The following is a 23,935-nucleotide window of genomic DNA, read 5'->3' on the forward strand; positions in this document are numbered from 1 at the left end:
AGTAGGAAAAACAGATTATTATATCTCAGAATGCTATGGGTTGAGAGTTCAGAATGAGATGGCTTGCTTCTACTTCATGATGTCTCATGATGGAGACAGGTAGGATGACTCAAACAATCAAAGGCTGAAACTCTGGAGACTGACTGGATCTTTTTCTCTCTTGATTTCTCCCTCTCTTAATGTTTTATGTAGCTAAGCTTCCTCTTACTATGAAGTCTTCCGGTTAATCACACATCTTTTATGGCAACTCAGAGCGCCAAAAAGTGGGAAACTGTTCTCTTGAAATCTTTGTTTGGAAGAGGCAGAGCATTACTTCATCAAGAACTATTGATCAAGTTATCATAGAACAGCTTAGATTCAAAGGGATGGTGCACAAACCCCAGCTTCTGAGAGAAGGACCATTAAGTAAACAGCAGCAATCACCTATCCACCAGAATTTACCCTCTGGCCACAAATTCTTTACATTATTCTCATATGCAAAATCTCATCTCATTATAGCATTTGGCATAGGCTCAAGTTCTAGCATGTCATTATCGAAACCAAGTGCAGATAAGGCTCCTTGGGTGCATTTCCATGGTTACACATTTTCAATTACAGTTCTCAATCTGAAGACCAACACCTAGGAAAGTTTTCTGCCCCACTCTCACACATACCTCCAATGTACTATAGTGAGAAAGCCCAGGACAACTCCAATGGACAATTCCATTCAACAGTGCAGAAAAGAGGATACACATGACAATCACCATGGAAGTTCTGAAGTCCATCAGAGCACTTGGTCACCATTGATTAGTTGAATAATGCCAAACCTGCTCCCTGGGAATGATCATCTGTTCCTAGCTCTGCCATCTGTCTTCTTTTGGTTCCCTTCTGGGTCATCCTACCTCTTTCATAAGAAATGGTCTATGTTTACAATTGAGTACCTTTCTCAGTTGCTTCCTGCCCATTAGATTTTGCAGATCCAAAGTCTTCTTTTCATTGTACTATTTCATTGCTTATTCTAAATTGGGGAAGACTACACCTGTATAATTATCTTAAAATCCTTGGAGGTTTCTAATGAAACTTACTAGTTACACTGCAGCTGAATGTGCTATACCAAAATCTCTGAGACAAATACTTTTCTACATCGTGCCCTCTGTGAGGCTGCTGGGGACAGCATTCCTCGCTTCTCAGCAGCCCTTTTGTTTTAAAAGTATGCCTGTGAAACACATTCAAAAACTATTTAAAAGATATCTTGTCTGTTTCACATTGTCTATGAGTTCCTAATTAATTTGCAGTCACACCCTTAGCTTTATCTTTAGCCTGAGACTTTTTTTTTCTTTTGACAGCTTTTCCTGTTTCACCTTTTTCTTGAAGATCTCTCTAATTTTGAGCATGTTCTGCTAAAAAAAGACTTGGGATGAAAACTCATTTTATTTTTGTACCCAGAAAGTCTTGGTCCATGAAGAATGCTCATAAAACCCTTAGGATACCTTTTGTGTAGCTGAAAACTCCAATGAAGCACTGTCTTAAATCTTTCTAAGTTATCAACAGAGTGTCTTACTGTTATACCCTTGGCAGTTTTCACTGACATCTTGAAGTACTATACAATTTATATTTGTCCTAAGGACCCCCATCCGTTTTTCCTTTGAGTCTTTTTTTTTTTAATGTAGAGAAAATAAAGAATAAGACAGTTTTAGTTTTGATACCAATAAGTTGAGTCAGAAATATTTCCTCAAGATTTTTCTTCAAAAGTGAACAGGTTTTTTGGTTTTGGTTTTGGTTTTGGTTTTGGGTTTTTTTGTTTGTTTTTTTGTTTGTGTGTGTGTGTGTGTGTGTGTGTGTGTTTAGTTCATATCTATCATCTTGTGTTCTATCATCAGAAGCATGAAGTAGCCAATTGGCTTTTCTATATTCTACTTAGAAATATACCCAGGCCAAAAAAGGGTGGGGGGGGAAGGAAGAAAAGAAAGAAAGAAAGAAAGAAAGAAAGAAAGAAAGAAAGAAAGAAAGAAGAAAGGAAAAGACAAAAGAAATATATCCATGCGGATCCTTGAGTTCATTAGGTTTGCTGTCAAATTTCCACATTACTACCAGTAATGGTTTCTCCAAACGTTTTGCCACGAGAAAAGCCTTTTCATCAAGCCTCCACTAACATTTTCATCAGTATTCTTCAAGCTCATGATGTGTTCTCAAAGTGTTTCCACGCTTTTAGTAACAATTTCCTTAAGATCTTTCTGGGTGGGCCAGCTCTACTCAGTCCCAAAACTAATGCTATACAACTTAGGTTGTTACAGTGTCACATCAGTTCCAGCACCGAATTTTTGTTCCGGTAAACTGTGTAACAAACCACCCGAGTCTTTGTGGCTTACAGCAATAATTTATATTATTATAGTTCATGATCCCATGAGACAGGAATGTTGAAAAGGCAACAACAAATATGACTCATCTCTGCTCCATAATATCTGTGGCCTCTGCTGGTATGACCAAAGCAATAATTGGACACTGTCCCGATACCTGTTTCTGTGTCTCCACATAGCCTGTGCTTCCTCTCAGTATGGCAAACCTCACCTCTTGATATGAGAACTGTTTAAGAATTTAATCTACTCATTCGTGGTTGTTCAGATGCCTGGATGAAAAGTTGTTTTTTCAATCACTGTATTTACCACCACTGCCACTGAACACCCATGAATATGGAATTCTAAGTCTCACTACTGCAAATTCTTACAAATTCTCACATCCCACAAATTGCTTGATAGCAGTAAAGAATACTAGAAAGGCTGCTTTTATTTCACTGCTTCCGTGGATGTCTTAAAAAAATAAAAATAGAAAAAAAATAGAAAAACCAAAAAATCTCTAATTTTGGTACAAAAGATTAAGAAGAAGGGAACTTGGGAAAGGTAATTTTTATCTTTCTAAAATCCCAGACTGGAAGAAAAGTGGAATGGAAGTTAAGAGAACCAAATTCTTTATAATCTTGCCATTTGCAACAACATGGATGGAGCCAGAGTACGTTCTGCTAAGCGAAATAAGTCAGAGAAAGACAAGTACCATATGATTTCACTCATATGTAAAATATAAGAAACAAAACAGGTGAACATAGGGAAAAGGAAAAAAAAAAGAGAGGGAAGCAAACTATTGGAGACTCTTAACTGCAGAGAACAAACTGAAGATTGCTGGAGGGGAGGTGGGTGGGGGATGGGCTGGATGGGTGATGGGCATTAAGGAGGGCACTTGTGATGAGCCCTGGGTGTTGTATGTACGTGATGCATCACTAAGTTCTACTGGTAGTAAAAGAAAATTAAACTTTGAGAGTTATTGTAGAGTGCGGCACGAAAATGATGCACATGGAAACAGAAGTGATTATCTTTGTATGTTTTATTTTTACTACATGTAAAAAAAAAGAGAAAAAAATAAATTAAAATACTAATGGTGAGTAACCAGCCTATGATTTTATTCTCATGAGAAATAAGTATTACAATTTTCCTACCAAAGAGGAACTTGTGGTATCAAACACTTCTGCAGTGTTTTCCAAACCTTTTCAAAATAATAAAAATCACCTAAAGACTTGTTAAAAATAAAAATTCACGAGGAGCGTGTGGCTGACTTTGTTGGTAGAACACAGGATTCTTGACCTTAGGGTTGTGAGTTTGAGTCCCATGCTGAGCATGGAGCCTACTTTAAAAAAGTTTTTAAAAATTAAAATTCCCCAGAAATGTTTTCAAGCTGACTATAATGGTGAGGAAATTATATTATCAAATACTCTAGATGATTCTTATGATCATTGAAGTTTGGGGAAAGTTGTAGGGTATATTTTCTCAGGCTTTAGTTGTTGGTAGCTCAGGACCGTATGATTAGTACTAAATATATATTTGGTGAATGAAATTTTGGAATAAGGTGATTTGTTATGTAACTGGCAGCAAATTCTCTGCTGAAATGTATTGAGTGTATTTTAACATACCATAATTTAGACAGTAGAATGTAGTTTGCTTTACTCTGTGTGTAAGAAGTGACTCTAACTGGGCGTTTCTACTTTAGGTCTATGTCCGCAACATTCAAGTCAAAATGACTGTATAACAGTGGTGGCTACTGTAAGTCTTTAAGTTTCTTTTATTGTTAATACCAGTGACATTGCTAAATATTTAAATGAAATTTATTAATCAGTTTCCATGCCTGTAAATAGAGACTTGCTGACATAATGGATATAAGAGATAGGGTTTTGTTTGTTGACACTAGTGTTAAACAAAATAGATGATTTGAATAAATTATTTTAGGGATGGTTTCCTCTTCTGCATGAGGAAACAAAGAATCTAGTAAGCCTAAATGCTCTAGTTCAGTGAGACTTTATTGGGCATAATCCCTGAATCTTCCAGTGTCTAGGCATAGATTTGGATTAGCTGGTTATCTGATAGTAATAAAAGTAGCTAAATTCTGTCTCAAAAATATTGGGGTTTTTGTTGTTGTTGTTGTTGTTTTTAAATGAAGTTTTCCTGTAAAATGTGGTTAAAATAATAAATTGAAGGACCAGTGTACCCACATTAAGCTTACAGAACAAGGTAAGTGATTTCTTTTTTGTCTGTTTGATAATAAATGTTGTAAGGTATGATAGAATTTGGACTGTGACCTCTTTTCATTTAAGTCTGGAAGTTGGGGGGATCATCCAACCTTCATTTATCTCTAACTTTAATTCAATTTAGTTTAAACTTTTAATTTAATTTATCATTTTATTTTATTATTTTTTATTTATTTATTTTGAGAGAGAGAGCACAGCAGGGAAGGGGCAAAGAGAGAAGGAGAGAGAGGATCCCAAGCAGGCTCCACACTGTCAGTGCAGAGCCCAGTGTGGGACTTGATCTTCCAAACTGTGAGATCATGACCTGAGCTGAAATCAAGAGTTGGACACACAGCCAGCTGAGCCACCCAGGAAGCCCTATCTCTAACTTTTTAAAAAAGAACTTCACTCGTGTGTCTGGGTGGCTCAGTCAGCTGAGCTTCTGACTTCAACTCAGGTCATAATCTCATGGTTCATGGATTTAAGCCCCTCACTGGGCTCGCCACTGTCAGCACAAAGCCCACTTAGGATCTTCTGTCCTCCTCTCTCTCTGCCCCTTCCCCCTGGTGCTCTCTATCTTAAAAATAAATAAATGTTAAAAAAAAAAACAATAAAATAAAATAAAAAGAAACAACTTTACTGGGATATAATTGATATATAATATGCCACACATATTTAAAGTGTACAGTTTTATAAGTTTTGACATATGTATACAGCTATGAAATCATCAGCACAACAAAGATAGTACATATATCAATCACCGTCAAAAGTTTCCTTCTGTCCTTTGGTAGTCCTTCCTTCCTGTCATCCCGCCATTCTTAGACAGCCACTCTTCTGCTTTCTGACATTATAAATTAGTTTAACTTTTCTAGATATTTATAGAAATGTAATGATAAGGTAGGTATGAACTATTTCTGTCTAGCTTCTTTCATTCAACACAATTATTCTGATATGCATTTGTGTGGTCTGGGTATCAACAGTTAATACATTTTAACTGCTGCAGAGTACTGTATTATATAGACATACCTCATTCTGTTTATCCATGCGCCAGTTACCTATTCAAAGGCACTGGATTGTATATTATAAACAAAGATACTGTGACCATTTCTAGAGCAGTATTTGAGAGATGTATACATTTCTCTTTAATAAACACCTGGAAGTTGAATGGCTGTATCATATGTATAATTAATGTTTTTAAAATTTGCCCAAGTCTTTTCCAATACCCTTTTAAATTTCCATCAGTAGTTATGAGCATCATCAACACTTGGCATGGTCATCATGTAATCATCATCAACACTTGGCATGGTCAGTCTTTTGAATTTCAGTTATTCTAATAAATGTGCAGTAGTATCTCACTGTGGTTTTAAATTTTATTTCATAAATGATGATGTTGAGCATTGTTCATGTTCTTATCTGTTATCTGTACATCTTCTTTGGTGAAGTGACTGTTCAAATATTTGCCTATTTTTTTTTTTAATCTTTAATTTTGAGAGAGAGAGAGAGACAGAGAGTGAGCAGGGGAGGAACAGAGAGAGAAGGAGACACAGAATCCGAAGCAGGCTCCAGGCTCTGAGCTGTCAGCACAGAGCCCAATGCGGGGCTCAAACCCACGAACTGCGAGATCATGACCTGAGTCGAAGTCGGACGCTTAACTGACTGAGCCTCCCCGGCACCCCTGCCTATGTTTTTAAATGAGCTATTTGTTTTCTTAATGAATTTTGACAGTTTTGTATATATTCTGATAAAAATATTTTGTCAGGTACATAATCTGCAAATATTATCTTTGTCTTGTGTATTCAATCTCTTAACCGTATCTTTCAAAAGGGGAAGATTTTAATTTTAATATAAATTGTTTATCAATTCTTATGGATATCATTTTTGGTATTATATCTGATTAGTTTTTGCTTAACTCAAGAACACAGAGATTTTCTGTTTTACTTCTACAAATTTCATAGTACAAGATTTTAAATTTAGGTATATGATTTTTTTGAATTGATTTTTTTAATAAGGTTTAAGGTTTGAAGTTCGATCTTCCCCCTGTGGCTAATTGTTCTAATACCATTTGTTGAACAGACTATTATGTATTCACTGAATTTTCTTTGCACCATTGTTGGAAATGTCACTTGTTCTCATATACGTGGGTTCATTTGAGGAATCTTTATTCTGTTCCATTAATCTAGTTTTCTACCTTCATGAGGATACCACACTACCTTAATTACTTGAAATCTTATAGTGTTTGTATCTTAAATATGTTTTATTTCAAAGTTTTGGCTTTTCATAAGCCAAAGATATATATATATATATCTTTATATATAAGATATATCTTATATATCTTTTGCAAATATATCTTAAGATCAGTTTGCTAATTTTTACAAAAAAATCTTGTCATTCTTATATTTGTTTCTCTCTACAGAATATTTATTTTTCCTTAGTTTTTAAAAAGATTTTCAGGGGCACCTTGGTGGCTCAGTTGGCTAAGTGTTTGACTTCAGCTGAGGTCATGATCTCACAGATCTCGAGCCCTACATCAGACTCTGCACTGACAATGTGGAGCCTTCTTGGGATTCTCTCTCTCTTCTCTGACTCTCCCCCCACTTGTGCTCTCTCTCTTTCTCCCTCTCTCTCAAATAAATAAACCTTAAAAAATAAATAAATACAAAGATTTTCACATTGTTACTGGTTTTGTACAAACTGATGATAATGTGCCTTGCCGTCATTTTATTTATATTTAAAATGTTTCTTGGGCTTGAGTTTTATTGAGCATCATCAATATGTGTTTGTATAATCTTTTATAATATTTTTAGCCATTCTTTTCAAAATTTTCCTTTTCTCCCTCCATCCTTCCATTTTTCTTTGGAAATTAAAATGACAGGTGCATGAGGGAGCTTGAGGCTGCTCCAAGGTTTACTAGTGTGATTTTTCCCCTTCTTTTTCTGTTTAATTTTGTGTATTTCCTACTGCTTTATCTTCAAGTTCACTAAACTTTTGTGTTGCAGTATTTAATCTGCTGTTAAACTCTTTCCATGTATTTCTCATTTGACACATTTTATCTCTAGAAGTTTGAGATCTTTTTAATATATATTCCATTATCTATAAAACTTTTTGAAAATATAGAATATAAGTATAATTGCTGTTTTATTTATTTTTATTCTATATCTGCAGACAGACTGACCTAGAATGAAGCAAAACATTACTAAGCTTACTCTTGTATGGAAAAGCAAAGGACTGTCCATAGGTGCTTGGAAGTGACAAAAAGTACACTAGGCCAATTGTGGGCACCTTCCAATGTTCTAAAAAATCACTCATTTCTGCCCAACACCATGGCCTGAGACTGAGCATCCAAGCATGGGAGACGATCACCCACAATCCCGCAGACAGAGAGAGAGGGAGAGAGACAGAGAGGAATTGTTGGCTCAGTTGTGATCATGTGACATTTGGCATCACGAACTACTCATACTGCAAGACATCGCTCATTTATCAAGTTAAAATTTATTAGAAATGTTTGCTTGTCTTGCAGAACACTTGCAGAACAAATTACTCACAATCCAAGGCTTTACTGTATTTCTACTGGTTAATGTAAATATTAGAAGTATCACTATATGCTTAAATGTGGATATTTTGTGTGATCATAGTGTATGTAGTGTTTTACAAATGCATGTATATTACACGTAAATAAGAGATGGCATTACTTTGCCTAACTGCAAGAGAGCAGCAGAATTATTCACTTACTATTTGAAGTGGTTCAGCAAAGAAAAATAAGCCATTAGGCTTTTGCCCAAGACATTCACCATTGGTGGTACATTAAGATGTCCTTATGGGAAATGTTTACTTTTATATGCAGATGCTCAAGCAATAATATTTATGCTAGAATGCAAAATCAAATATAGTTCTTCAAATCTTTTACATATTTCAAATGAGGAAAAAATATTGGCTTATTCTCTTCTGACTGGAGATAAATTGGGTATGAAAAAATATTTTTCAAAAAGAACAAAGAATTTAATCAAAACAATTATGGCTCATTGGAATAGAAATAATATTTAATTGTGTAGTGACAAATATATCAGTGCTATATTTTATTTTAAAATCAAGAGAGACTAAAAGTTCCATTCATTTTATGACCTTCCTGATTTTGAAAAATAAAAACAAAGGGAAAAACTCTGTTTCTGCTGAAACTGTAATTCTAGTCTTGTCAGTCCAAATTCAGATATCATTATTTTTAAAACTATATTACATACACATACTATCTTAGTGAGTCCAGGCTGTTATAATCAAATACCATGGACTGGGTGGTTTCAACAACAAACATTCATCTCTCACCATTCTGGAGGGCGGGAGGTCCAAGCTCAAGGTGCAAGCAGACACAGTGTCTAGTGAGATCGCTCCCCCTATTTCGCAGACACTAATTTAGTTCAACTACAAGACTGATCCAACAGTTTTCGGCTAGTAGGTTTCTATAGTGGGCATTCTTTTGTACCTTTTTTTTAACCATATGAATCTACACTGTGTTTATATCATTTAGTGTATTCAAGAAGTGAAGGGAATGGAATAAAATGTTAGGGATTGAACTCTATCTGTTTTTGTTTTCTTGTTAAACTAAATAATATATATCTAAAGTAAATACAGCAAAAAAAATCATTAAATGTGTTAAGTCTGGTTGGTGGATCTATGAGAGGTTGTCATAGTGTTCTTCACACCTTTCTATACATTTGGAATAATCCTCAATATGTCAGCAATGGGCAACATGCTTTATGATACTTTACTTAAACTTAGAGTTGATTTGAAGGAAAAGTAAGGAGGTGCCTACACCACAGGTAGCCACTTTAGCTATTTTGTCATTATAAAGTAAACAGGGATGGGGATTCTCCCCATAAGAGAAATTATAGCTGGTTGTTAACTGGCAGAATACTTTAGATCCTCTCTCTGAATTTGAGACCCAGATAAAGACACATAGATGGCAGAGTAAGGCAAAGCTGAGATCTATATTAAAAGAAGATAGAAAGTTCAACACCAAAACCATGTCTGCTACCTAAAAAGTATTCAGGAAATACTGCAGGTAAAAGAAAGACATTTTTAGAAAGGAGCGAGGGAGGTTTGGTGATGTGGGCTGAGAGACCAGCGTAATTTGAAGGAGCTGCTGAAAGCACAGTGAAGTGAGTCCATCCAAAGGACATCATTGGGTTCAGACAATGAAGAGACTGACAGTGTGTTTTCTCTGCTAAAAGGGGATTCATTATTCTAAAAGGGTTGCCTTATTTTGCAACCCTTAGGATTATTTTAAGCTTTTCATTAATTTCCTTGGGATCCCCACAAAACCATCCCTCTTCAATTATTTTTATTTTTTTTTTTTTTTTGAGAGAGAGAGAGGTAGAGAGAGTGTGTATGTGTGCATGCACACGAGTGAGTGGGGGAGGGTCAGAGGGAGAAGGAGAGAGAGAATCCAAAGCAGGCTCTGTGCCCAGCTCAGAGCTCGATGTGGGACTTGATCTCATGACCATGAGATCATGACCAGAGCCAAAATAAAGAGTTGGTTGCTCAACCAACTGAGCCACCCAGGCATCCCTTTAGTTCTTTTTTTTTTTTAATGTTTATTTATTTTAGAGAGAGAGTGAGATACAGCATGAGTGGGGGAGGGACAGAGAGAGAGGGAGACACAGAATTGAAGCAGGCTCCAGGCTCTGAGTAGTCAGCACAGAGCCTGATGCGGGGCTCGAACTCACCAACCGCGAGATCATCACCTGAGCTGAAGTTGGATGCTAAACCAACTGAGTCACCCAGGCGCCCCTCTCTCTCCCTTTAATTCTTGATATGAATTGTATCATTCTTACTTTCTCGCTTCTTACAAGAGTGTCAGTACCCCAATACGGTAAGATAGGCGTACCTGCAATGCTGACATGAGTATGAATTGTACAATCTTTCTAAAAAAGTTGATTACCCGGTTGAAAATTGATAATAGAAAAATGATATCAAGTGTTGACAAAAAACTGTATATATATACAGACATATGGGTTTGAAATAACATATATAATAGTGAAACATAAATTACCTGAAAATTAACTTGGGGGAATTATTTACATAATTGCAAGATACAATAGAATAAGTCATTAAATATGTCAAACTCATCTACGCTATTTTACAGTGTTGGATTTAGAGTAGCTATATTAAAGTATTGGATTATAGATTATTGTATTTCTTCATGTGCTTTCTATATTTTGTAATTATGCTATAGTGAATAATATTTTACCTATATTTTTAAAACTGCATATTATTGTGGACTGAATTGTGTCCCCCCCTCCCCCCAAATTTGTATATTGAAGGTCTAACCATCGATATATGTGTATTTAAAGATAAGACCCTTAAAGAATCATTTAGTTAAAACAGGGCCATTAGGGTGAGTCCTAACCCAATCTGAATAATGTCCTTAGAAGACATTAGGATATAGAGAGACAGCAGGTGTTATAGACTCTGAGTCTGGAGTTCTCTCTTGTCCAGCAAGAAAGCAGATGCAGAATTGAAATGCGAGAGAGGCTAATGTCCAGGAGGAGAAAAGAGCCCCGAGTAAGGGTCCTTGCTCTGTTTTTATGAGGATCAGACGGTTTACAGACATGATGGATATGCACAAAGAGACAATGAAATAGTGAACATTACCTCATGTGTGTGAGACAAAGGGGGTTTCTAAGTCATGCGGTGTTAGGGGTTTGGGTCAATACAAAACAAAATCCCAGCTCTGAGCACATAGCTGTTTACAGCAGGCACCAGGCACCTTTATGTTTATCTTAACTTGCCCTGGGGATCAGACAGATACAGCAAGCTACCTCAGGGTCAACAAGGCACCTTTCTTTTGCTAATTAGATCTGCTCTGGGCAGTTTCACTCTGCTGTGGCTATAGCCCTGTTTAATTGTTTACCTATTCTGGACCTTCCCTCCTGTGAAAGCAGCTTTCTGCTTTTGTACTATGTTGGGGGCGCTTGGCCCTGTTTACCTAATCTTGGATGCTTTCATCCTAAACTTTGTTAACCCATTGGTGCAAGCTCAGGGAATTCCTAAACCTATTCCCCACAAGCAGGGATTAGTGTACACAGAGAAAAAGATACAGAGTGAAGGGGAGCATCTGCATGCCAAGGAATGAGGCCTCAGGAGAAACCAACCCTCCTGCCAGTACCTTGGTCTTGAACTTCTATCCTCTAGAACCCCTAGAATAAATTTTTGTTGTTTAAGCCATTTAGTCTATGGTGATTTGTTATGGCAGCCTTAGCAAACTAATACACATATGAAGCTTTATTAATACCAAAACACTCATATAATAAAATATATCAGCTTAAAAATACATAGATTTATTACAAATAACAGACATATAGTTAGAGATATATACATATGTTATTAACATAACATAGTAGGAAACAACCCAAAATTCTTCTGAAGTTTATTTGGGTCACTGAAAGAGATTAAAAAATTCACATGCAGATATTTGCCTAAATAATCAAGAAAAAGCAAATTCATATCCCACATATATTTAAACCTGAAAATTTGTCTTTTGAATAAGTTTACAGTAAATCTAATTACCATTCATCAGCATTTATGTTGCTTCTGGATTTTTAATATGCTTTATTTTTCTTTTAGACAATTAAGTTTGGATATTAATTTTAAATTATTTATGGGGAAAATCAGTTCTGTGAAACACTAAATCATTTAATTAAAAAAAATTACTCAACACATAGTTGAATTACAATTTCCTATAGGACACTGCAAAGGAATAATATCTCAGAATAATATAATTTAAAATATATTTTGTATATTTAATTACACAATCAAAATATAAATATTACCAACATACAAGTTTCAAAAAATAAAAATATAAGACAATTTCCTTCTGACCACCATCTTTGTTGCCAATCTCCACGTTAGCTATAGCGACCCTTGTTGTTTGGGTACGTCTTTATCCTTCAGGTACATTTTCTAAGAATTTGCTTAAGTAAATCATGTATATCTAGGTGATATATAAGAACGTCCTCATGGAGCGCCTGGTTGGCTCAGTCAGTTGAGCGTCCAACTTCAGCTTAGGTCATGATCTCACGGTTCGTGAGTTCGAGCCCTGCATCGGGTTCTGTGTTGATGGCTGGGAGCCTGGAGCCTGCTTCGGATTCTGTGTCTCCCTCTCTCTGTCCCTCCCCCACTCGCACTCTGTCTCTCTCTGTCTCAAAAATAAAATAAACATTGAAAAAAAAAGAAAATGCTCATATTTGGTCACACAGCATAATTGTATTACAAACTAAGGCCATTCAAATTAATATAAGTATTATTCAACTGTAAGCCTTGATATCACTTTCTTGTCCAAGAAAATAAACTTACAAATACCTATTATTTGGTTCAAGAACTTCCTAAAACCCTCTTTATCTGAACTTTAGATTACCCCCTAGCTTTCATGTGGGTTAAACCCCTCTTCTTCACCTGAGGAAGGGCCCATCTAACCTTATAGAAATGACTGTTCATTCTTCATCCTACTACAAAATGCTCATCTTGTTCTGGCTGCCCATTTTAACCTATTATATTTTTATTTGCCCAATCCCAATCAGACCTCTACTTTGGAAGACTCACTTTAAAGTAGATCCTGAAAACTTTATGAGTATCCCAATTTTGAACTCCCTTTTCCAAGACCCTACTTAGAATCTGTGAAGGTAGTGATTTCATACACTATACTGATAATACTATTACTAACTACAATAAGTAATACTAACAGGTTTCTTTTCTTTTCTTTTTTTTTTTTAATTTTCTGTGGGGATGGGGATAAGCGGTCCTTCTCAGGATGTCAACAGTTAATAGTCTGAATGCCCAGTGATATCTAATGAAAACCTCTTTGCCTAAAATGTTCACTTCAGAAACACCATTCTTCTCTGAAGTTTCTTCACCTACCACTCAGGAATCTCCCCAGTCACAGCAAAGAAGTGCATCTTGCATTGGCTCTGGTCTCTGATTTATCTTTATTGAACCCTTCTAATGTAAAGTTCACTTTTACTTTTAGGAAAAAAAGATACTTTTTAAGAAATTCTTTGGTTATCTTAACCAATTTGATTTTTTTTTTTAATTCTTGGTGGAAACCTGCTTCGTTGCTCACAACCCTACTTTTATGTTTGTCTTTCCTCACCATCTTTTGTGAATCTATCAGAACAAGTTCATAGGAAGCAGGGTGGGTGGAGGCAATAAGAAATCTATCTTTGGCACAGCTCCAAAGGCCAGTGTGTTCAGATCTTCTCAGATCAGCATCACTATAGCATTTTGCTTTGAATCCCATATCAGAATTAGAATATTCCTCAAAGTTTTCTTGTTAATTGGTGGGAGTCTGGTTCTGTGGGAGATGTCTTCTGCAGAATTCCTACCTCTTGAAATTCACAGACTGTTGCATTTGGGATTTAAGACAACTAGCTCTTAGTTTGGGAGCCCAAGACATGAGGTCATAAATAAAACTTTGAGCCAACTATTGCCAAATTCTCAGAGATTTGATTCAGTCTAAGTGTGCACACCTTATGGCTAGACTTGTGCCATATCTATATATATATATCTATATCTATCTATCTATCTATATATGCATTTACATCATATATTTACATTATACATTTACATCATACATTTATCTTATAGTCTACATTTGTATGTGCTTAATTCTATATATCATTATTTCACCAAGGGTAATTTATGTTCCTAGTGCCTACTTTAAAGAATTTTTGATATTAACATTTTTCCCATTTGAAGGTCATTTTAGACCAAAAAGGTGGTCAAATATCTAATTGTCATTGTATTTGCCTTGGTATGAAGAAGACTTTTAAAAAATGCAGATTCCAAAATTGATTTCTTAAGAGATTCATTGCCCCAAACAAATAAAAATGTTAAAAACCTATAGCTTTTATCTTACTATTTCTATTCCCCCCCAACTTATGCTCCTTTATTTCTCTTTGCTCCTAATTTTCATTTTAACCTGCCTCTGTTCCCTCCTGGATGACCAGATAACCCCAAGTCTCAATTATCTATTGAAGCAAAACCCCACCAGAACAGGGAAAGTCCCCCAGAAAGTATTATAAACCCTTGTCTCAACTAATAGCCCTTGTGAAAGACTTTCCAAAACGATATAAGATAGAAATTTAGAATAGTTCTAGGAATATAATACTAGGTATTCCAGTTATAGATCTATTGGTTTCTATATCAATGGCGGCTTCAGATCCAAATAATCAAATAGGAAAGGCAAGAATAGGAATAACTTGATCATTTGTCAAAAGACCTCACATTGCATTGTGTAGAAAACCAGAAGAGTTTAGAAAAAATGTAGGTGTTAGACAAGGTTTTTGGAAGCCTATCCTTAAAGTCTTTACTGTGAAACTAGATTAGTCTATAATTCAGCTCCATAACTGAGAAGTCAAGTAAACTTTTTCTGTAAGGGGTCAGATAGTAAATAATTCAGGCTTTGTGGATCATATGTCTCTGTTAGATCTACTAAACTCTGTTGTAGAGATAAAGCAGACACAAACAAAACGAATGGGCGTGTCTGTATCTCAATAAAAAACTTCTGCCCAAAGAAAGTCAGCAAGTATAGTTGGAAGACTCCTATTCAAGCAAACAAAGGATGGACCCATTGGAGACTTAAGGGATAGACCAAGTAGACAGCAGCCAAAAGTATATCCATAAGAAGGTATTACCCACTCTCCCCTTACCTTTTATAAATGGTCTTTATACTACAACAGGGGATTTAATAGGCATGCAAACACCAGAATGGAAAATATTCCATTGCTAGATTTCTAACCCCTGGCTGAACATTTTGAAAACCTCAGAACAAAAGGAAAGCAAGACACAAAATAAATTGAGGGCCTTATAGGCAAAGTAATTGGATGTTTCTACTCTAGCCTTTGAACACCAGAGTGGGGAATCTCTTGTTAAAGACACTTGGATACTATAAACTAAAAGAATATTGAAAAAGCAGCTATCTTGCATTATCCAAAAAGCTGAAGAAAAAAAATGTATGAAAAATGAAGATCCTCCAAGTGGAGCACCCATTTTCCCATTTTATCTTAAATTGACAAGGAGCATTTTTCCCCTAAATATGAAAGGACAATCTTGTGAATTCTAACAGATGTAGGCACATTCAACATGAATCCCTTTCCATGGTCACACCTTCTTCCTTGGTGTCAACAAATTATTTCCCGTCATGAAAATATCCCTTATCTTTCTGTTCATCATTTAAATCCTTACCCAAAGAATATTCTTTCTCCTTTGTGACAATACAAAGGCTAATTTAATGGGAAAGGATCTACTATGTAACTGTGTAACGAAAATTACTATATTAAATATCCACTGATGAACCTCTTGCTTAAAATTCCTCAGGAGTCCCTATTCAAAATGGGATCCATGCTAATTGGGATATTGACTTACTGGTATCCTTGTTTCTAAACCATGCAAAAAAGAAAAATTTCAAGGAATTCCTTGGTTCTTGTTCATAAAAGCTCTACTGATATTGGCAGAATTATTGGAGTTAAACCCATAAAGATTCTGATTATTCCAAACAATGTACTTTTAAACCATATAGCTTAATAGATAACAGACTCATCACACCTTGGATTGTTCTTATGATACTCCAATTCTTTTAGTCAAGAAACCAGTGAGTGTGGGTATAGATTTGTTTAGGACCTCAGGCCCATGGATAGAACAGTCATTTTCTCTTTCCCTTTAGTACCGAACCCAATTCTCTTGCCCTTTAGTACCAAAACCAAATGCTCTTTTCTTTTCAGTGCTTTATGAGGCTACATATTCTACAGTGTGTACATTCTGGCTTCATGAGTGTCTCTTAAATCAGTTATTCAGTATTGATTGCTTTTTTTTTTCCTGGAAAAAAATTAAAAATATGTATCAGACAGTTCTGTTCCAGAGGGCTGCTGAAGAACCCTCCTAACTTATACAATCTCTATTACATATTAAGGGCCAAGACAATTTAATGTAGGTCAAAACATTAGGACATTTTGTTTTTATTTTAAATTAGATATATTGTCAAAACTACTTCCTTTGAGAGTTAGAGAAAAAGTTTGTTTGTTGTTTGTTTGTTTGTTTGTTTGTTTATTGTCAATTCCTCCCGATCGAGGATGTAGACTAGCTGAGCATTATATTTCTTGGAAAGGATTTGTATAGTTGTAGAAGAGCTTGCTCACAGTAAGTTGGGAATCCATACAGTGTCAGAAGGGAATGCAACCCTGGGCTTTCCATATGACATGAGAAGAAACATCACAATGGAACATGGGGAAAGTGTGGGATTAAATTGCAGGTTTTCAGCAAATGTTGTGTGAGTATGAATAAACCAACTTGTGGAAGTTGCCCTGCAGTCTAGGGAATGATTATGTCTGAGACACAGATCAGACGCATTCGAAGCGGCAGGGGTGGGGGGAGAGAGGATTCTGATTTTACCTGAGAAAAATGCATGTTCCCCCCCCTCAGTGATTCAGACTTCAGATGGAGGAAGCAGCAGGACTTTGACTGAGGGAGGAAGGGATTTTCTCCTGTACTTGACAACAAAAGGCTGGTGACCTGGACCACATTGCTTTGTGGGGAACAATGGGTCCTTGACAATGTGGAGTTTAGCAATTGGTTCTGATATCAGTTATATCAGCTATATATGGTCGACAGCTCCAACAATAACTACTTTTTTATTCACTTAAGATGACATTTTATAATTTATTCCTAATTTTCTTGGCTGTTTGCTGGCTCATCCGTTTTTAAATTATAATTAATCTATTGCTGGCTGAGTTTTCAGGAATTAAGAGATGGGAGGAGTAGTTTATATCCAGTCTTGGAGAAAAGCATCATGGAGCTAAATGGTGCAGACTTGACAATGTAAAACAGAGCAAGAAGTAATCAGCGGAATATGGGAATAGCTTTGGTGTGGAGTTCACTGCTGCTTAGTTAATGTGAATCAATAGGGATATGTTAAATAGATAAGCACCTTTTTTGGAATCCAAGCAATCACTGGAGATGGTAATTGGAAAAGATTGTACTTCTTGTGAAAGTGGATGGATGTTTGTCATTTGGTTGTTCCTTCTGTGTGCAAATTTAATATAGATAATTTATTATCTATGGAAGAAATGTAAACTGGTAATTCAGAAATATTTATGATATACCACTGAGAATTAGCTTTGATGTGAAAATTAAGAAACTGGTTTTTATTTGAACAGAACATATTCCTCCTCTGTCTTGTCAGTGTCGTTGGCAAGATGGATGTTGAATGGCCCTGAATAGCATAATTATAGGTTTAATTTTGTAATTTTCACATAGTTTTGAATTAAATGAAGTGTTTAATGGCACATGGAATAATATACTCAGGCTTCTTCTTTGGGTATGTCAGATGTATTTTGCAAAAGATGTTGTAGCATAATTACATATTTTATAATGTATTTCCACTTTGTTTATGTATGCAATATATGCAGGTCTACATGTTGAAGCATTTACAACCTGAGTATATAAGCACACTTTTTTTAAATGCACAAAACAGAATTCAAACAATGATTAGGGCTTTAAGAAGAAAATTATTTAAATAGAAATTCGCTCTGAAATACTATGTAAGTGAATTTCTGTCATAATGAGCCACACTGATATATGTTTCTCAGTTTATTAGAATGTATTGCAGTTTTTACTATACTTCAGAAATTTTTTATATGAAAAATTTCATCCTAATTATATTTTTAGTATTTATATTTCTTAGGTGATTTATTTGGTCTGTATTTCACTATATAATTTTTAGAATAAATTTTGGTCTTCTAAATGGCACTTAAATATTTTGACTGAGGAAAAGTAACCTGTGCTGTAATCAAAATGCTTTTACCTGATTTTCCAATGTCTATCATGTAACTTTTCTTTTACTTTTCTTTCATGTGTATTAGTATTCCATTAAAAAAATCCTATAATTTTATAATGTTGAGCCACTCTATATGTGATCTACTCTTACTCCTAGGATATAGTTATGTGGTATTCAGACTAAAAGCCTAGGATATATACCAAGGTCTTTCTTTGTAGGCAGTACCTTAAATTGAATATCTTTTCTCCAAATCTTTCAGTCTGCTAAAATCTCTGCTAGTTTTAATTTTCTCAGCTGCCATTTCGAGTAAAAAAAGACTTGAGGATTAAAAATGGTGCCAAATATTGAACTCAACTATCTGGAAACTTGGTCCTATAATTCTTTGATGCCTTAAAAGTTCTCCAATGTCTTCAAAAGAATTTTGTTTTAATATTTTGGCTAGAATTTCTAATAGTTCTAAATGGAATGGTTAATCAGAAACAAACTGATTGTGGGAGGCTGCTCTTAAAACATCTCCCAGTAATTCACAACTTCTGTTATTCTCATCCTTGATTAATAGCCTCTCTTTATGGGTGGGTTAGACCTAGTAACTTCCTCCAAACAAATAGAATATATCAAAAGTGATAAGATGTAACTACTGAGATTAGGTCACAGAAGACTCTGACTTCTCTCATGCCTATACCCTTGCTCTCTTGCTGACAGTCAATTTTATAGTCTGTATGCTTGGCCACTCTGATTAAACAAGCCACCATGATAGAGACACCAATGTGATAAGAAATTGAAGATGGACTTCAGCCAACAATCAGTGAGGAACTAAGGACCTTGGTCCAATGATCCATAAGGGTCAAAATTTCTTGTCAAAACCATGTGAATAAGCTTGAAAATGGATCTATCCCCAGTCAGAGATTGAAATGGCAGCAACTCTAGCCAATACCTGGATTTCATCCCATAAGAATCACTAAAACAGAGGACCCAGATAAACCATACCAAATTTCTTACACACTAAAACTATAAGAACATACATATGTGATATTTTTAAACTGTTAAACCTGGGAAAATTTGCTATGCAGCAATGGATAACTAACTGGTGTACTAACTAATGGATAACTACCGATGTACAAATTTTAGAATAAAAACTTAGAGAATTTAACATTTTAGTATCTCTGTTAATTGGTTAAATTATGTTCAGTAGTCCCCTCCTCCATGTTTGAATTATTCTGCACTTGAGGCTGTTTGATTGTAATGTAATTATTTAAGCATTGGTTGAATCTAATAGTCTTGGTTTACGCTCATCTCGTCCCCCAGATTGTTGTGGGCGTTGTTCTGCTGTCTGGCACTTTGAAAGCTGCTAAGAAGAAATCTGAGGCCATACTTATTTTTGTCTCTACCAACCATAAAGTCATATAAAATCTTTTCTTTATCTGCATTATTAAAAACTTCTTACTTGAACTCTACAGGAAAAATCTTGCCATTGAAAAATCTATATCAATGTATTTGTTCATTTCTGCATTACGTTATTTATCCATGTATGTGTTTATGTATATATACAAATGTTGAATGTTATTTTGAGCTGCATTTGCAGATCTCTTGTCATCCCAAGAAATTTCATATATGAGACCTTAGGATATATTTCTTTTTGTAGAGTTCTTCCCACACTTACTTTTTTCCTTAAACTTATTGAGATTATTTTAAGCCTTTCAATCTCATTTATTTAATTTCCTATAATGATAGCGTTTTAGCTGTCAATTTGTTTTCTAACACCACCAATATCTCTTTCATGCCAATCAGTTGTTTATTATCTAATCTTTAACTCTTATTTAATTGAATTTGTTTAATTTAAAATATTTTCAGGTTTAAAGCATTTCCAAGAACTCTATTATCTTCCCTTTTTCCTCTAAACTACATTCCACACATTCTTTTTATATGTCAGGCAACTTTAAAATTCTGTATTTGTTGTGCTTTATTTAAAAAATCTTTATTATGCTTAGCATCGTCAAATTTCACCAAACTATTATTGGTGAACTAATTTTCCTTTTCTTTGATTCTATCATATTTAAATTTTTTTTTTCAACGTTTATTTATTTTTGGGACAGAGAGAGACAGAGCATGAACGGGGGAGGGGCAGAGAGAGAGGGAGACTCAGAATCGGAAACAAGCTCCAGGCTCTGAGCCATCAGCCCAGAGCCGGACACGGGGCTCGAACTCACGGACCGCGAGGTCGTGACTTGGCTGAAGTCGGACGCTTAACCAACTGCGCCACCCAGGCGCCCCTATTCTATCATATTTAAAGCAATTTGATTCTCCATTACGTTTGAGATTTCTGTTCATTTTTCTGTAGCCTGAGGATGGTGAATAACTCAACTAAATTTGTGTCAATCTTTCTCGGAATGTTTTCTTTCTGTTCTTTCTGTGTCGATTTGTCAAATTCCCTGCACAAGGCACTTTTTTCCCATGTAACAGAGAACAGTTTGAATCCCTTTCTTCTAGCTTCAAATTGTTTTCAGTTTATATGAAGTTCTGATATTTTTGCTTTTTCGTTGAGAGTCCATGCCAAATTTTCACTTGCTCTGCTGTTGCTTTCCAGCAATTGTTGCTTCTACCTTGTTAACAAGAGCAAGAAAAGACATAAGAAAATGATCCCAGATGTCAGCAACAGCTTTGGGGATAGTAGGGAATACTTGGAATCTTTTCAGCTCTGCATGAGATCCCATTTTAATGTCATGCATGTTAGCAGCCTTTTGTAATAGCCATTCAGGATTTCTTCCTTTTATCCTCTTACCATAGCTTTTTTTTTTTTTAATCTACATCAACTTTATTGATTTTTTGTTGGCTATTTTCTCCTTTACTTTTGTGTATCTTTGTTCATGTAACTTCACCTGGAAACGCATGCATCACTTTCAATATTAAGAAAAGAATAAAACAAAAAACAACTAACCACAATATCTCTGTTAAGTACTAAATAAGAATAAATTGACTATTTTTAGTGAAAATGCAAAAAAGGAAGAATTGTAGTTCTTGTTATTGAGTTTACCTACCTATCCTAAGGATAGAATTTTCACAGAAGAACTAAAAGTAGATGCATTATTTTAAAAGTATTGGGCATCCCATATAGTAGACTCTGTATTTAAATTTCAGTCGTAATTCATAGGAGCTCTGGAACCTAAATACAATACACATTAATTAAAAGTTTTCGGGGTGCCTGGGTGGCTCAGTTGGTTAAGCATTTGGCTTTGGGGCAAGTCATGATCTCACCATTCGTGGGTTTGCTCCCCACATTAGGCTCTGTGCTGACAGCTCAGAGCCTGGAGCCTGCTTCAGATTCTGTGCCTCCCTCTTTCTCTCTGCACCTCCCCCACTCATGCTCTGTCTCTCTCTTGCTCTCAAAAATAAATAAACATTAAAAAATTAAAAAAATAAATTAAATAAAATAAGATTTTCCAATTTCTGTTATTATTAATATATGCATACATGATGCATATATAAATAATTAATTTGACATATAAATTTTCATTCCAGAGCATAACTGTACAATTTATCCCATTAAACTTTGGTGATTGATTACTATAATTAGATCGGAGTTCAACAGAAGCTACTTGAACAAATTGTAGAAGAAAAGAAAATCATAAATCAGAATTAACTTGAAAGAAAATTAAAATAAAATAAAACCTTTTAATTCAAATTTTTTAATTGATTGAGTCATCTCATTTGGCATCATTGGATTCTTTCTCATTAATTAGGAAAGCTCAAACATCCAATAAAAAGGGCCAATGAAACTTCAAACAGTTAATAACAGGACTTATTCAAATAGCAACTTGCAAGAGTTATTTTTAGATCAAAACACATTGACCAATGTCCCATGCTCATTTTCATAACAAAATGAAAAATAGAAGTCGATAATGATAACTCAGTATCTTCTAAGTACTCCTAGATAGATTAAATAATGTTTGTTTGTACATGCAACATATTTACATTTTAATTGTTTAAAATTGAAATTATAAGTGTGCTACAGATATTCTTTCAGTTAGAATATTCAATAATATAATATGTAATTGGTCAAGTATTGCAGATAAACTGAACTGGGAGCATTTGGAAGATTATTATTTTTTTGTAGTTTCAAGTTTTTATTTAAATTCCAGGTAGTTAACATATAGTGTAATATTAGTTTCAAGTGTAGAATTTAGTGATTCATTACTTACATACAACACCCAGTGGGAGCATTTGGAATTTGAGCACCATGACCTATTGACTTTATAGCTTTGGTAAGAAGCTGATTCTCTGGCAAATGTAGTAGATATTTAATAAATGTTTCACAATGAATACTAGTTAATGACTTATTTCTAAGTAACAGAGGAATAAAAGTGAGAAATTTAGTAATAATAGATGTCAGAGCTATGCATTGAGCATTTATTATGTTCTGAATTCTTGGCTAAAGGCTATAAATATAAATATCCTTATTTATTCTATCATTTATGATTTACATTCTTTCATCAACCCTGAAAGAGGTTTTTTTTTATTTATTTTTTATTTTTAAAAACTTTTTTTTAAGTTTATTTATTTTTGAGACAGAGAGAGACAGAGCATGAACAGGGGAGGGTCAGAGAGAGAGGGAGACACAGAATCGGAAACAGGCTCCAGGCTCTGAGCCATCAGCCCAGAGCCCGACGCGGGGCTCGAACTCAGGGACCGCGAGATCGTGACCTGAGCCGAAGTCGGACGCTCAACCGACTGAGCCACCCAGGCGCCCCGAAAAAGGCTTTTAAATATATTCATATTTCTAATGAGGAAACTGAGACTCCAGGAGGTTAAGGAGCTCACACATAATCACATGTTTGTATATATCAGAATCAGGACTCTAACTCAGATCTATTTGGCTCAAAAATGTATATTCTTTTTGTGTGCCATGTTGGATTGATTTTCAATTGCTATTTTCTGTTTTCTGGAATAATTAGTTGAACTCATTTATTCTTAGTGTTATACTTATTAGTCAATGTTGTTATTTTAATTTTTTTAAAGTTTTTATTTGTTTATTTTGAGAGAGTGAAAGAGAGTGTGAGTTAGGGAGGGCCAGAGATAGAGGAGAGAGAGAATCCCAGGCAGGTTCCATGCTGTCAGTGCAGAGCCCTACATGGGGCTCGGTCCTATGAATCATGAGATTATGACCTGAACCAAAATCAAGTATTGATGCCTAACTCACTGAGCCACCCAGGTGCCCCTGTTATTTTTAATTTTTAAGATGTATATTATCTGAAAATTATGATAACATGTAATCAAATTTCTGGTAGAGTTAAAATATAAACCCATGCACATACCTGTATATATATATATAGAGAGAGAGAGAGAGAGAGAGTCCATATATATATATATGGACATATATATATATACTGTCTTATGTATATACATACTGTTGGGTACTTTGAGTATATCTTCAATTTCGTTCCAGACACTCAGTTACATGATTATCACTCTAGTTAGATTGGAATTTAGATACAAAGTGAAATTCAACTCTGTGGTTCAATCTCAAAGACATAATAGTACTACAACATACCATATTAAAAATGCTGCTCTCTGAATTTTAGGCAATTCATCTT

The 23,935-nt window shown here is 35.1% G+C and overlaps 1 long non-coding RNA gene across 1 annotated transcript; it reads right to left on the reverse strand.

Moving 5' to 3' along the window:
- Positions 1–3,146: 3,146 nt before the first annotated feature.
- LOC121035750 (uncharacterized) lies at positions 3,147–23,811 on the reverse strand. Its single transcript, XR_005793045.1, has 3 exons — positions 23,800–23,811; positions 12,901–12,911; positions 3,147–3,260 (listed from the first exon to the last, which is right to left on the reverse strand). It is a non-coding gene; the product is annotated as an uncharacterized LOC121035750 (long non-coding RNA).
- Between the last annotated feature and the right edge of the window lie 124 nt (positions 23,812–23,935).

The sequence above is a fragment of the Herpailurus yagouaroundi genome, unplaced genomic scaffold, assembly GCF_014898765.1.
Source record: "Herpailurus yagouaroundi ecotype Mexico unplaced genomic scaffold, PumYag 162, whole genome shotgun sequence".
NCBI classification, from domain to species: domain Eukaryota; kingdom Metazoa; phylum Chordata; class Mammalia; order Carnivora; family Felidae; genus Herpailurus; species Herpailurus yagouaroundi.